The 16,925-nt window shown below is 37.0% G+C and overlaps 1 protein-coding gene across 8 annotated transcripts in view; it reads right to left on the bottom strand.

Moving 5' to 3' along the window:
* Nucleotides 1-16,925, bottom strand: part of ADD3 (adducin 3) — a 124,752-nt gene that overhangs the window by 39,663 nt on the left and 68,164 nt on the right. Inside the window, exon 1 of one of the 8 annotated variants that reach the window (XM_060125875.1) lies at nucleotides 9,117-9,155. The exons of the other annotated variants lie outside the window; for them this stretch is intronic. The gene's annotated coding sequence lies outside the window, so the exon portion shown is untranslated. Of the gene's footprint in view, nucleotides 1-9,116; nucleotides 9,156-16,925 lie in introns of those variants that run through there. 8 annotated transcript variants of the gene reach the window in all.

The following is a 16,925-nucleotide window of genomic DNA, read 5'->3' as shown; positions in this document are numbered from 1 at the left end:
TTAAAGATTAAGAAGTATCTACTAACATATTACCAGTAAATTAAGGATCTGTCCTTTCACTTAAATTCTTTGAAGGCTTTGAAGCAAAAATTAAGAGAACAACCAGTCCAAATCTCTTGTTTTCTAGATTAGATAACTAATGAAAGAGGTCTTCATACAGAGACATGCCCAATATCATACACCTAACATCATCAGGGTGATCTAAGTTCTCCTAGCTCTTTATGCAACACAATATCACCTCCTCATAATTGGCCTTCTTTTCTATCAGTACTTAGCAAACCAGATAAATAAGATACATAAGGACAAGGAGTATTAGGACATGGGCAGACCAAGAAGCTTAACGAAGTAGGCAAAGATAAGTAGTATCATAAAATATCATGGAACATTCCATAAAATTTTGAGTTCCAAACAAAGAGGAACTAAATACATTTAGGGTAAGGGCCCTTAAACTGGTTCAAGTCCATCTGAAAACACCACCACATGGGCAATGATCAGTATGTTGGAAGTTGTAACTGTTAACCTAGCAGATAACTGCTATGTCTTAATTAGAAGTTATCAGAATGACATTGACTGTGCCCTGGGTAACAGTAAACTATGTTCAAGTTTACATTTTTATCTCTAAAGTTAATTTAGCATCATTTTGAAAGAGTTGAGGGCCTTTAACTATTTATAATGAAACAAATCAACCCTCGGAAAAAGATTATGTTGGCAATAATTCCACTGTACAGATTAAAAAAACTGAGATTTAATCATTTGCCTCGGACTACCAAATATTCTTCACCAAACAAGGAATTATTCATGGTTATAGATCTTAATTAGGTGTGGAAGAGTTGACCAAAAAAGATGGAACGGCTCAAAGGACTGTTATTTCCTAGAAGTATACACAGCTATTACAAACTTAATTACTGTCTTTCTTTACTGGGGCACCTGAAAATATATTATAGGATCACAATATTCAGCACCAAAACAGAAATGGTAAATATTATCAAAGTAGTAAAATAAAAAAATCTTGAATGGCTACCAAACTGGTATAAATGTGAAAATTTAACTCTCTGTGGTCTATTGCCAGAATCCTAAAATTGATCCAAATGGTCCTTAAATTTCTGAATACTTTTTTTTCTCTTCTGAAATGACTTCTGTTGCGTATATCTTTAAAATAAAACTATAAACTTTAAGCTTCAATACAAAAGTCTAGGAAAAAATGAATCTATAGTTGATTAGCAAAAGATACCATTAATCTGGGCCTGAGTCAAAAATGCAACTTAACTCAAAAACCTAAAAGTAGAATAACAGGGCTTCCCTGCTGGTGCAGTGGTTGACAGTCTGCCTGCCAATGCAGGGGACATGGGTTTGAGCCCTGGTCCGGGAGGATCCCTCATGCCACGGAGCAACTAGGCCCGGGCACCACAACTACTGAGCCTGCGCTCTAAAGCCAGTGAGCCACAACTACTGAGCCCATGTGCCACAACTACTGAAGCCCATGCGCCGTACTCTGCAACAAGAGAATCCACCGCATTGAGAAGCCCACGCACTGCAACGAAGAGTAGCCCCCGCTTGCCACAACTAGAGAAAGCCTGCGTGCAGCAATGAAGACCCAACACAGCCAAAAAAAAAAAAAAAAAGTAGAATACCATATGATCTAGCAATTCCACTCCTGGGTATATATCCAGAAAAATGAAAACACTAACTTGAAAAGACACATGCACCCCAATGTTCATAGCAGCACTATTTATAATAGCCATGATATGGAAGCAACCCAAGTGCCCAGCAACAGACAAATGAATAAAGAAGATGTGGTGTATATATATATACAATGAAATATGACTCAGCCATAAGAAAAAATGAAATTCTGCCATTCGCAGCAATGTGGATGGACCTAGAGAATATTATGCTTAGTGAAATAAGTCAGACAGAGAAAGACAAATACTGTGTGATATCACTTGTATGTGGAATCTAAAAAAATACAAATGTATATGCAAAACAGAAACAGACTCAGATATAGAAAACAAACTAGTGCTTACCAAAGGGGAGAGGGAAGAGGAGAGGAGAAAATTAGGGGAATGGGATTAGGAGATATAAACTGCTATGTATAAAATAAACAACAAGGATGTATTGTACAGCACAGGAAATTATAGCCATTATCTTCTAATAACTTTTAATGGAGTATAATCTGTAAAAATAGGGAATCACTATGTTCTACACCTGAAATTATTATAATATTGTAAATCAACTATACTTCAATAAAAAAAAATCTGACAAAGTCAAGGAAAAAATGCCAACAATAATAAAACAAACTAGTAACAGTAACAGCAACCCTTTATGTTTCTAAGGGTCTTGTACTTTTAATGGAAGTTGATAGTTGGCTCAGCATTTACTAAAAAAACAGATAGAAGAAAAGTATCAACTGGAGGGCACAGCTATGAGAGTATTTTGGTCTCAAACTGTTTTAATAATAAAAGCAATGCTGCTAATTAACATAAACTACTTTAGCAAACATGAAAAATACATCCTGTGCTAGTATAATTGGAACATAGTAGTAGTTCAGTATAACCATAATACACGTTGTTTAAGTAGGTGCTTGCTAGGTCACACTGAGCAGGGTGATCCAAAGACCAAAGGCATTCACTGCTGGATAAGGCAGAAAATGAATCTAACTTCTTTCTCACTAAGGTATCAGTAGTTGATGAAGAATATTTTATTGATCAACACTATCTGTTGCAAGGAACAGAGAGCTGGACTTCTGTACGTGAAGAGTAGGGGCTGGGGAGAAGAGAGTCAGTCACTTGCTTAGACATTGGTAGGAATGGAAATAATGTTCACCAGTAATTTGAAAAAAACTTTCATTATAAATAAGTCAAATTTACCAGTTGTAATGGCCATGCGAGGGACAGAGTTATAAACTTGAAAACATGTACAAGAAGTTCAGAAGGAGTGTATTTTCTTGAAGCCTAAACTCAATCACTTTTTAGACTTAGCTCAAATTGTTCCCAACGTGAATCATTCGGAAAAGCAAATATAAGACTGATTTTATATATATATATATCTTATAAAATGATGAGTAAAACAATCAACCAGAGAGAGAGGCAATCTCTCAAGTATCCTGCAGAATCCAAAAACACATGGCCTCAGTGCCTTTACCCTCCTTTCTACAAAACATGATGAACGTTCTGTATATATTCCCTCAGTCATCATTTGTCTTCAACATGGAGTGTATTGGAAATGGTTGGGAAAAAAACAAAAGGTGGGGTTTTTTGTTTTTTGTTTTCTTCCCCCTAAGAGAAAGTTGACAGAAACCAGTGGATTGATTACTCAGATGTGCCTCCAAGACATTTAGTTTCTGTTATTATGTCCCCTGGTATCAGTGAAAATTTTTAAATTGAAATCCAGGAAACTATCCAGAACTTGACAGCTCATGATAAATGAGAGGTTTAAACAAGTGGAATTAGTGGAGATTACGATTTTTAAAGAAAGATTCATTACTCTCAATTTCTGGAGATAAATCGTTGGCTCTTTACTATTTAGCAGTCCTGGAAAAAAGCTTTTTTTTAAAAAAAAAAATTACATGTGCAGCACTGAGCTTGAAAAATTTAAAGCCATTGCTTTTGACATTTTCTTGAGAGCAATGTCTGAGGAAAAATCACTCTTACCTATTACTGCATATCTACCCTGAAACCTCAGGAAACTTTTTCCAAAGTGAGTATCAGAATACAAGTAATATAGAAAACTTAACTCCCTCAAATTCCAATCTTACATATACCTATTTTTCAAAATTTCTGAACTCAAGAAATTCTAGTTCCTCATTCTGAAGAAATGCAAATGATCCTACAAAAGCTCATTATTAAAAATGAGTTGAGTTTTCAAATCAAAACGTTCACCCAAAAGGCTGGTCTAGAAAACTGGTTTGTTATAGTGGATGGTACTTCTAATGGTCCATTCCTAACGTGATTGTTGTGACCAGTGAGGGACAGTAGGGAGGCTGGCACAAAAAGTATGAGGCAAAGCTCCTTATGTTAAAAATTGGAGGAAAATATACACAAAAATCTTAAAGAACACAAGGTATGAGTATGTTCCAAGAGTTCATTTTGATCTACTATCAGGTATCCCAACTAAAGACTTCCGGCTTTCATGATTATAACTTATAAAATACAGCTGCAAAAGCCAATCCAAAAGCTGTAGGTAACTCGTTACTGCAAAGAAGTCATTTGAAGGAGTTCCTACCTCTAGATTTGGCTGGTAAGGAGGATTTCAGGATCATCACAACCTCATCTGTTTTCTTTCTATGAAAAGTCTAATACTGAGTCATGAAAATGCAATTTATTAAGCATAGGTAATAGTACTTGAAAATTATTTCCAAAAACACTGGTCATAACCCACCATTTAGAACTCTGATAACAGTTTTAAGTGGAAATCCATACAAAGAGATGTTTATCAACCTTGAAAATCTGTTTTTATAATAAAAAAACTATTTTTGGGAAACTAGCTTTTTCAAATGAATTATCCTTTAAATCTAAAGTTTGATATCACATCCTGTACTGGGGTTGAATAGTGTCCCCTAAAATTCATATCATTACCTCAGAATATGACCTTATTTGAAAATAGGCTCTTGGGACTTCCCTGGCGGCACAGCGGTTAAGAATCTGCCTGCCAATGCAGGGGACATGGGCTCGAGCCCTGGTCCGGGAAGATCCCACATGCCGCGGAGCAACTAAACCCATGCGCCACAACTACTGAGGCTGCACTCTAGAGCCCACGAGCCACAACTACTGAGCCCACGCTCCACAACTACTCAAGCCCACGTGCCTGGGGTCTGTGCTCTGCAACAAGAGAAGCCACCGCAATGAGAAGCCCACACACTGCAACGAAGAGTAGCCCCAGCTCGCCACGACTAGAGTAAAGCCTGTGCGCAGCAACGAAGACCCAATGCAGCCAAAAATAAATAAATATATTAAAAAAAAAGAAAGAAAATAGTGTCTTAATTTGTAATTAAATTAAGATGAGGTCATATTGGATTATGGTAGGCCCTAAATCTGATGACCAGTGTCTTTATAAGAGAAAAGTAAGAGAGATGTGGATACAGAGACATACAAGGGAAAAAGCCATGTGATGATGGACAGAGGCACAGACTGACCTGATGCAGCCACAAGCCTAGGAACACCAAGGATTGCTACCAACTACCAGAAGCTGGGAGACAGACACAAAACAGATTTTCCTCAGGGCAGCCAAAAGAAACCAACCCTGCTGACACCCTAATTTTGGACTTCTGGACTCAAGAACTGTACGAGAATAAATTTCTGTTGTCTTCAGTCACTCATTTTGTGGTACTTTGTTATGGTAGCCCTAGAAAACTAATATACATACTGTTCCAATGGAATTTCCATCTTAATAATACCTATTTTAGGAGGCATTTCACCATCACAACAGTGTAGATAGATAGCACACCTTTGCAAAATCAAAGTCAGCTCTTTGGGAATAACAGAAATCAAAATAGCAACCCGAATGACATTAAAAAAATAAATTTATTTTTGGCTGCATTGTGTCTTCTTTGCTGTGAGCGGGCTTTCTCTAGTTGCAGTGAGTGGGGGCTACTCTTTGTTGTGGTGCACGGGCTTCTCATTGCAGTGGCTTATCTTGTTCCCGAGCACAGGCTCTAAGCCGGCGGACTTCAGTAGTTGTGGCTTGCGGGCTCTAGAGCACAGGCTCAGTAGTTGTGGTGCACGGGCTTAGTTGCTCTGCAGCATGTGGGATCCTACCGGACCAGGGCTTGAAGCTGTGTCCCCTGCATTGGCAGGCAGATTCTTAACCACTGTGCCACTGGGGAAGACTCCCGAATGACACTTGATATACCATTTGATATACGTAAGGGCAACGCAACACAGATGTCTTGCACAATGGTATGACTTTTGCAAACTATTACCATGTTAGATCAAGAAACAATGTTTCCAAGAAAATATGAAGATGATATGAATGTTCTTGTCGTATCAGATTCTGAACAGAAATTTCTTTGTAAAACTCCATGAAGATTCACAATGAACATCAACCACAAATTAAAGATGCAGTGGGCTCTACTGGTTCTATCATAGCTGAAACACTTAAAGCAGTTATCAAATTTTAAAATATTCCAGTCTGATGGAATGTCTTTTCATTAAGCAAGAGTGGATTTAAAAAGCCATTCACTCCGTTTATCAGGTTTCTTGCCATGTGTACATACAAGCTGCATTTCTGCCCTTCTCCCCACATTAGGGAACACTAAACCCTAACCTGCAGATTCAGCATCATGCCAGGCTCTGGGCCCCCAGGATTATGAGAAACCTTAAGAAACTAGTTTAGCAGCTCAGCATCAAGTTAGTCTTGCTGCTGTTGCTCCCATTCTGATGTCTGACTTTCACTTCAGCAATACTTTTATCTGATTGTTAATAATCAAACTCTGTTAATCTCTTAGCCACTCCACTCACTCTAAAGCAGCCTAAATCCTTTTCTTGTTTTTCTATCAGGTAACTCCAAATACTTTCAAAACTGAAGATCTATGCCTGAACCCTCTTTCCCAGGTCTCAGTCTTAGACCCTTCTATCCATTTCTACCATTCCCTAAGGTAACCTGATGGCTCACACCCTGGCTTACAGTAGGGGATTTCTGATGCCATGCAAACTTCCCTGGTATTAATTCCCCATCTAGGCTTCTACCTATTGCCACCCTTTGCCAAAACACCCTGTTCCTATGCACTGCCTACAGGCCAGGGTTTGAAACCTACTGTCCAACCTCCCTGACAGTCCATACACCTGGGCTTTTTCCTACTGCCTGTTGCTAGGAATCTGCCCTGTCCTCAAGGGTCTGCCTGGATTCCAAATCTTTGTCAGGCATTCAGCCACTCCGACTCTGTTACTGACATCATCCTTCTTAGTAATTTAGCTTTTGTGTTTTTCTATTAAACAAATTACATCAGAATTTTTAAAAACACAATTTTTGATGAAAGTATGTTTTTATGGGGAGAGAGGATTAATGGCCAGTAGTCAACATTTCCTGAGCACCTACTATTACCTAACATTGTTTTAAGAAGGCAGCATGTTTTAACTCATTTAATCCTCATAATAACCTTAGACAGGTAGGTGCTATTACCATACTCATTTTACAGACAAAGAAACAGCATTACAGAAGTTACGTGTACAAGGTCACATACCAATATGTGTGCAGCTATGATATAAATTCAAGTAGATGGGCTCCAGAACCTGTGTTCTTTACCACTACACTATATTGCATCTCTACCTTCTGCTACCCTATCCCCATCCCTAAACTCCAATGATGTTTTCAAATTTTAAGTCATTTCAAATTTATACCTGTTAAGATCCTCCAGTAAATGTTTCCAACTCCTCCCCTACCCAGCCCCAAATCTAAGTCCCCAACTCTAATGTGAACTCTTTGAAAAGATATATGTTTTCATAGGCTGTATTTTCTTACGATGAAGTTTACCTGAATGTAAAAGCATGAGGTACAGGGTGCGACACTCAGGAATTTGATGATTAAATCAATAATAAATAAGTAAAATCCCCTGGTCATTCATCAAATTTCATCTTCTACAAAGTGTAATCTAAATTACAACTATAATTGTGAGCTTTAGAAAGAGGTGAGGGGAGTCCTCTGGCTCCTACTACCTAGATTATATATGCCCCATTATTTCATCTAGAACTGTGTTGGACATTTACTGCCATACAGGTTTGTCGATTCATTTAAAGAGGTTTAGGCTCTGACCTGGTATAAAATAAGATTTAGCCTTGCAAAGTAGGCCTAGTCAATATAAATAACAAACCTGAAAATGTGTGCAGACATTTTGATATTTTATGACAATTCATATAAGAGAATAGAGATCGAGATTCTTTTCTGACATGAATAGTGAGGAGACTGAAGATAATAAAGAGACAACCACCCAAGCCTCTAATCCACAGCTGGAAACTGGTCTTAATAAAAAGTAAAAAAAAATCTGAAAGAAGACCTAAAAAGGCTAACTGTCCAATTCACGGGAAAAGAGAAAGCATTAGAAGAACTCATTGTTTAATTTATGGAGGAAAGTTTATCAAAAACAGCAGGCTGAAAAATACCTTTGTAAGAATAACAGAGAAACAAAACATTTATAAGTCCATATAACAACTCTTCCAAGAAATAAATACTGCCTTCCTTAATATTATCTAATTACAGCCAAAAGAGGAATAGCATCTTTAGAATTTAAAGGTGTTAGAGCTTAACAGGATATAAGGTATTATTACATCTAGTACTACCCCTCATTCCTCCATATGAAGAAACAGGTCCCAGGAGAGAATCCGACTTGTCCAAGTCCTTCAATTTATCTTACTCAAGATTTTTCATATTATCTAGAGCAGCATATGATACATAGAATGTAGATCATATGATCTATCCATGTAAGAAAAGATTTAAATATGAACTACATTAAAAAAATTCCTTTAACTAAAGGTTTTGGCAATAAACTAATTTCAAAAGCTACTGTACATTAAATAAAATGTTAACTTTCATGAAAAAGGAAAATCACCTAATGCCTCAAGTACCGGTTTCTTGATTTTAAGGGGTTTGTAGGTATGCATTCAGAGTTAAAAACACACAAAACAAATTTTCTTGATGTGTGCTTTCATAAGAATTTAGAGTCATTTATACCATTTTAAAATAATGAGAACACTTCTCTGTTAAGCTTTCATGGTAATTCACTAGAGAGAGTAAATTTTATGACTCAGCTTTTTGTGCTCACTCACACATGCCTGAATGGTCCACTTAAATTGCTTGCTATATTTTAAATTCAGGCCTGGAGTAGGATTCTTGTTTCTCTGAGGCTCACAAAGACTAGACTCATAGCTTAGTTCTACAGTGCCTATTTAGCTGGACTTAAAGCCCACATCAAGTAGTTTATTGTCAAAACAAAAAGCAATCTTCATGGAGCTTAGTAACTTAAGTAGCTCTCCAGAGTTTGGTAAATATTTTGTGTCTACTTTTTATCTCTATTGTCAAGGAAGGGTTCTATAGAGTGGTGAAGTATTATTTTACACATCTAAAAGGTACTATGGATACTACAATCCTTCAGGTTCATGGTTACAACTGAGAAGCACAAAGCCACCTACCATAATTTTCCAAACACACAATTTTCTTAGTCATTCCCAAGGTTTTTTGTTTGTTTTTTAAGCATCCTGGAGTCCCATCTTAATCAGTCTGGGGTTTGTAAAATTCAGGCTCTGAAAATAGCATGGAAAAGGCTTTTAAGTATACCCCACAGACTGAGAGGAAAATGATGACCCTCCCAAACAAAAGCCATTTCTCTAACTAATGCTTTGCTCATCTTATTTCTCACATACTTGGACTGTTTTCCCTGCTCACCTCCATCCATTCAAGTCTTCCACACTTTGTGGTGTGTTCAAAAACCAACTCCTTCCACGATGGCTTCCCAATCTCCTCTATCAGAATTAGCCCCCCACCCCCCTTAGTGTTCCCAAAGCACTTTGTCATAGTCTGTGTTGCTTTTGAATTATCTGAGTATGTCTTTCTGCCCCAGTATCTGGGCCAACATCTTTTTCCTTTCTTCACTGTCTACTAACAGTTATACTCAATAAGGGTTTATTAAACTGAGTGAGGTGAGTAGGGCTATTGACTCATAATATCCCATTCTCTAGTCTTAGAGTAAACTAGGGCAGAGAATCTACAGCAACTCTTGAAAAGTGGGCTAATCATGGTTTGATCAGAATGGCCAGCTACCCAAGATGGTTGAGGTAATGAAAAAGTAATCACAAAAAAGTATGAAGGTATAAAAAGAGTAATTAAAAAAAATCTATACCTACTGCTGTGTTCTGAGACCAGATACAAATGGTGCTACAAAATGTCATCTTAAAATAAACAAAAAACTACTTATCCAGTCAATCAGTAAACACTAATACAGCTGTTAGGTAGAGTATAAAGAGATATAAAGCACAGATCTAGGTTCTGCCCTTAAAGACTTCCCAGTTTTAACTATTAATAACTAAAATTCTCTACTAAAATTCTCTATTGACCTCATGGGAAGAAAACTGATAATAAAAAACAGTTTATGGGACTTCCCTGGTGGCACAGTGGTTAAGAATCTGCCTGCAAATGCAGGGGCCACAGGTTCAAGCCCTGGTCTGGGAAGATCCCACATTCCGCAGAGCAACTAAGCCCGTGCACTACAACTACTGAGCCTGTGCTCTAGAGCCCGCAAGCCACAACTACTGAGCCCACATGCCACAACTACTAAAGCCTGTGCACCTAGAGCCCATGCTCCTCAACAAGAGAGGCCACTGCAATGAGAAACCCATGCCCGACAACAAAGAGTAGCCCCCGCTCGCCGCAACTAGGGAAAGCCCGTGCACAGCAACCAAGACCCAACACAGCCATAAATAAATAAATAAACAAATTTATTAAAAAAAACAGTTTATGATAAATGCTAAATGAAAGATAAATATAAGATATCCAAGAGTTGTTGAGGATTGCTGATAAACAGAATTATGGATTAAGATAGTAAGGGAAGATCTCAATGAAGAGGTAAGGTCTGAGTTTCACGATGCATAAAATGAGGTGGTTTGAAATAGATGACCTCTGGGCTTACCTTCCAAATCTGAAATTTTATTGTATCTTATCACATAATTATATCAATAATAGTGACTTGATATTAACTAACCACCCCCTGAATAGAGTTTTCTTCTTAATCATTATGAAAGTAACAGCTTTTAAAGAGCTGTCAGTCCTCAAGTAAGCAGTTTTATCAAATCATTTTAAATATAAATATCCAAAACTGAATGTGATATATCTCACAAGAAGGTTTGGTATTTTGTAAGAGAACTTGAGTTGGAGGCTTTTTTTCTTTATACCAGTTTCTTGGTGTGGCTTCCAAAATTCAAAACAGGCTTTTAAGTGCACACTTTTTCATACCCAAAAGTTGTATTTGAAATCATTTAAATTATTCTTGTCTCTCTGTGGATAGGAAGTGAATAGAGTAAACCTGCAAAAGTTCATCACCACTATTAAAGCACTTTTTCCTTTGTTCTCTTTGACTGTCATGGCTTTTGTACCCAGCAGTTACTGATGATCAAATGTATTCTGAAGTTCAGCCAAAGTTTTGTGTTTTTTTTTTCTTTTTTTTTTTAGGGCAACACTCAAAACAAAGCAAATATTGGCTTAGTTATGACACTTGTTGTTCTAATACATTAATAGCCTATTGTCCACTGTGGTTGTCTCAACAAGATAATACATTGAAAAACAGCGTTTCCTGATAGGAAGTGAATTCCCACTGTGTGTCACAGGACCCTAGCCAAAAGCTGGGCTCTAAAGGAGAAAAAGCAGTCCCTTCTGAGATTGCATACATAACAGACCAGAGTAATGATTAGACTTTTTCTTCCCTCTTGTTTAAAAAGGCTTTCTGCTTCAGCTCAAACTACAGTCTATTTGACTGATTTTGCTATCATAGGACTGTTTTTCTAAAATGGTTTCAAATATTTTAGACAAAGTTTGTTCAACATCCTGTAGGCAGCAGTATCCTGCATATTTCTGACTCTAGAGAATTTCCTTAGTCGTAAATGCCACAATGGATAAGGTAACATGACAAAGAAGATATTGGGATGTGTCATAAAGACACAGTGTGACCATTTTCAAGGTTAGTTTCATACAAGCAATTGTTTAAGCCATTATAATATACGAGGTACAATAATTGCAATGGTACGCAAAAATTGGGGCTCAATTAATCCACACATTGCAAATGTGTTTATTTCATTTAGAATTTGATTAGTGAGAAACTGATGTCACTAGCAGATCCACACACAGCAGAGTAACTGACACTGTCCTAACAAGGCATTAGTACCCCTTTTTAAATACTGAAAATGTACTTCTTTTCCATCTATTTTCACAGACTCAAACTTGGAGAACTTTCTCTGCCCAGTTCCACTTACCAGTGGATACTGGAAAACTCCAACAATAGAAGAACTAAGAACAGTTGTCATTTTGGTACATTCCAGTGAGACTGTCTCTGTCATCTAGGTACTCCCACCCTTTAATGCAGTGCTTGCCTCTTAGAAGGTCCTCAACACATTTTGCTAAACTGAACTATGTCAAACAATTGATATGAAAATTAACACAGAATTCTAGCATTATTTGGATAACAAATAATCTCTCGGGTTTTAGGGAAGTATACTTATTCAAGGTATGTCAAGCCTTCTGCTAAGAAGCTAGGGTCACCAGCATGAAAACACACAGACTCCCCTACCTCCAGGCCAAGAAAATGTCTTTTTATCTTCCTGTTGTAATTATATAAATCAAACGATGAATTCTTATTCCATGTTGCTTTCAGGATAGTTGTCGTTTGATGGAATTATAAGAATAAAATTGTGAAACAGGTAATGTTAAACAACCTACATGTGATGCAGCAAAAATTCCTGCTTCGGTTACTTTATAACTTTGCTGTGTAACTTGATAACTTTGCTGGCAGGATGGTAGTGCACAGTTCACCTCTAAGGCTGCTTCCTCAGCACCAAGTCAGAAAACTTTAGCTATGTCAAGCAACATCAATTTTAGCATTCAGTGAAACAGAGAGATGGATTAGAGGGCTAGAATGTGAAAACAATTTAAACAAGGGGACTGAAGCCAAGTTTCAAAGCCCTCAGGATTAACTCTGAATGGCTGGATTCATTGAAAATTACAAAGATCCATTTTAAAAACAAACAACACCTCAGAATCTTCTCCTCAAGTATTCAAGCTTGATAAAAAGATTTGCTTTTACTTCTGGAATGGATTTTATAGTTTTGAAAGTGATTTTTTAGAAAAGGAGAGTTTATGTAAAATATAGTATAATATTTAACTTCTCTCTCTCTCTCTTTTTTTTTTTCCACATTCTTAAACTTTCAAATAGCTTAGGCCATATGGCAGGTCAAACAAATTACAGACCACACAATATACACAAAAGATGTTTTTAATTTAAATAACAGAAACTTCATACAATTTGGGTTATATAGCTTAAGTCAATATTAAAAATAATACTATGTAACTATTACAGCTGGAAGGGACATTAAAACTCATCTATTCCAATCTTTCATTTTATACTCAATAGATGGTAAAACTGAGGATCAAGGGGGTTAAGTGACAGGCTCACAATCTCACACTCCAGTTACCAGACTTTGAACCCAATGTTATTTCATTAATCTGCTGAAAAATGACTCCTAGGGCAGTCTTACCCACTCATGAATGGCTGGGACAGTGGGGCCTACTTTTGGTGTTCTAGCCAGAGGAAGAGAAGTTGGTGAGGGGTTTTTCCATTTCCACACAGCACTATCACCCCTTTCCAGTAGCACCTAGGTTCTGGGTTCTGTCCCAAAATGGAGGTAGGAGGGAAGGCTGATAGCCTAAGTATATCTGATGGGGAGAAAGGGAACAACTTGGAAATAATCCAGATACCTATCAAAAGATGCATGATTAAATAAATTATAGTATACCCATCCATACACTGAAGTACCATACAACCATTAAAAAGAATGAGGCAGATACATAATGGTGTGTGTAGTATAATTTTATTTGGATTTTTAAAAAAGATGTCCACTCATATTCACAGAAATTTTCCGGAAAAATAGAGAAGAAACTCCCCACTGGGGCACAGCGTTCAAAGATTAGGGTAAGAAAGAGACGTTTTGTCATATGCCCTTTATATTGTTTCATCTTTTTACCATGTGCATTCTTTAAGTTATAAAATTAATACTTTTTAGAAGTACATTAAAGCAGAGAAGGGAACTTCTCTAGAGCCCTGGGAAAACCCTGAGGAAGACAAAGACGGGGTCTATCAAGGGTAATTTGATACTCTGTATCTAATCTATGTGACACACAGTTTATTTCTCTAGAAAAGACTTCCTAACCCTTTTCATGTCACTTTAGTTTTCACTAATACAGTGTGCATAAATAAAATTTGTATAACATACTGGAGTAAAGAGGAGGGGGTTTGGGGGCAGCCATATAATAGGGCTAAGTAAAAAAAAAAAAACCCACTCTCTGTATTACATAATTATTACAAGAAAAAAATAAGATAGAGTATTATTAGATATTGGCTATTGACTTTCTACAAAATTTCCAAATAAAAATCTATCTAGAAAATCTTCTAATGTCAGTATTTAACAGCAAACTAGCTGGCAAGCTTTGCTCTGGAGCAACTATAAAAGTCTAGGAGTAACTATATTCTCCTAGAGTTCAAAGGGACAGTAGAGGTCATCTAGCTCAGTGGATTGAAACACATTTAAAAAAAATAAACCAGAACAGAAAATATAGCAGTATGTTTTTTGCACTGTTAAGAGAAATTTATTTTAGAGATTAAGTGGTGTGTATGTGGTACATGTATTGGGTCGTGATGCAAAATACATTAAAAAAAAAAAGATTGAAAGCCACTTACCCAAGGTTATACAACTAATAACTGTACACTGAGTATAATAGGCAATGTTTAATAAATGTCTATACAACACCTGTGGCAAGAGGTTCACTTAGTTCCTGCTTGAAAATTTATTTTCTTGTTGAGGACATCACTTATATACTAATTCTACCGCTCAGATATTAAACAGTAAATTTCCAAAATTTCTGATATACACAATTTATTTGAAGCAAAGCTTTAGTTTTCATGTCATTTGTAAGAATGATTCTGGGTTAACATCTAAACATTTTTTCTCAAATCTAATACATTCCCTTTAGCATCTCTGGAATAGGCATGAGTCTTTTACCAAGAAAATTAAGGTATTCTAAGCTGGAAAAGGTCTTAGAGAGCTAACCCAAATTCCTAATTTTACAGGTGAAGAAACTAGTGTCCAAAGTAAAAGCCTCTTAATTCCCAGGCTAGTGCTTTTTTCTATTATATCAGGCTTTTACTTTATTCTTATATCCTTGTGATGTTAGAAAATAGCTAAACACATTACTACTACCAAAGAGTAGTAGTTCAGCCAAGAGGAAGCTGAAGCAAGGAAATGATAGGATGTTTAAGTCCAGAAAGGATGACACAATGCCACCCCTGCAAGCTTTACAGAAATCTGCCGTTTTCAACCCGCAGCTTTAGATTTCAACTAAGGCAAATGATTCAACTTGCTTGTACTGAATGGGTGTGTTTGCCCCACAAGGGGACACAATGAACACGCAAGAGAGGAAGACAACAGTACAGACATCACAAAGCACAACCTCTCTCTCAACGTGCCCACTTTGATCAGTGCATAATTAAACACTTCACAGGCATTTAAAACCCAACTACAAAAAGAACTCCAACATGTGAGAAGGTTAGACCCCACTGGCAAAGAAATATTGCTGAATGTGGACCTCACTGAATAACAATCAATCTCCTATAGTTCAACTTACCGTTCACGTCACAAACTCTAGAAAGAACACAGAGGCACAGACAAGGCACAGAGCAGAACTCTGGGCTGCAGCCTTCCCCAACTCCTCTGACAAATACCCAACAGCAGAAGGACAAAGCATCATTATGACAGAAATAAAGGCTCTTTAGATGCTGCCTTTTTTTAATTCAATGAACCCACTCTTACACACAGAGTTCATGCCACGATGTCTCGAAATACAGTATTGCCAGATTATGCTATTAATGAGTCCAATAAATTCAGTGCAATATTTTTAAGCATTTTTATCTTAAATAATTAGCACATTTGAGAGACTACCAATATTTTCCTTAGTCAATGTCATCCCCCAAACAATTAAGAACAATTCAGTAAACAGTTCAAGAGGGGTAAAAAGCAAACTAACAGGAAAAAATTTAATTGAGTGATAAAGCCACAAGCTCCTCCCCAAGACGAATATTGCACATTGCTAGCAGCTGGCACAAAATTAACCATCTATCTTATCTATGCTTCCCCCTAAGCTGTGAGCTATCGGTATTACAATAGACAATTTTGTACTTACTTATTAAAAAGAATGGAAGCTGCCGCACATATCTTAAGCTGGTTTTTGTGTAGCAATTCTGATGCAATGCTGCCCTAAAAATGAACTTTGTTTTAAACAGTGAGATATCCACACAGTGCGGTTAGAGCAGGGGTGGAGCCCACTCTGGGGGAAACAACACACCCAGGCCGACTTCAGTGAGAGCACACGGCACGTTAATGTTGCCACAACGTTTTTCAGTGCCTCAGAGTCAAAATTAATTGGGTTAAATAAACCCTCTTCATAGAAATGGGGGGAAAGTTCAGCTTTCCTGCCATGGAATGAAATATAGACATTTCTTTTTCGTGAGGAAAGTAAAGATAAAATGCAAGGTAGATCACGCAGCTCAGCCAACAGAATGTTAGGTGGAAGTGGACTACTGTAAAGGAAGTCCAACCATGCCGACTGCTAAGTTTAGCAACAGCAGCTTCTGCATATCTCAAGGTGTCAGCAACACTGCTCTAGAACTTGACTTTGGCCTAGGTGGCCAAGACAGGGGACCTGAACATTATCAAGCATTACTTATCCTTCTCTACCAATGCTCTAGTTCTCCTGGCAATACAGAAACAATAAAAGCATTTTCTTATCAACTAATTAGGAAGAACTGCCTTCAAAAATAAGGGATTTGACTGATGCTTTAATATTGAAATAAACACATAAAAGGGGAAATTATTTTGATGAAAATCATTAATATGAATACTATGCTTTAAAAAATTTGCAATCACCCACTTTTGCAAATAATTCCATAAGTTTTGATTTTTAATTTTTTTCTGATTTATTTCCAAATAAGATATTCAGGAGGATGTACACGTACTAAAACTCTTTAATAGCGTTTAAAATTTCAGTTATTGAAACTATTATTAAACATCCGATTATTGTTCAAAATGATTTTAATCAATACTACTTTCTGTATGCACATTCAGAGACGCACCAACAGTTACTTTTAACGGAACTCCTATAACCCATGAAATAAAAAAATAGGTTTC

The sequence above is a fragment of the Lagenorhynchus albirostris genome, chromosome 16, assembly GCF_949774975.1.
Source record: "Lagenorhynchus albirostris chromosome 16, mLagAlb1.1, whole genome shotgun sequence".
Classification (NCBI taxonomy): Eukaryota; Metazoa; Chordata; class Mammalia; order Artiodactyla; family Delphinidae; genus Lagenorhynchus; species Lagenorhynchus albirostris.
The sequence above is the reverse complement of the archived record's forward strand: the minus strand, read 5'-3'. Positions and strand labels throughout refer to the sequence as shown.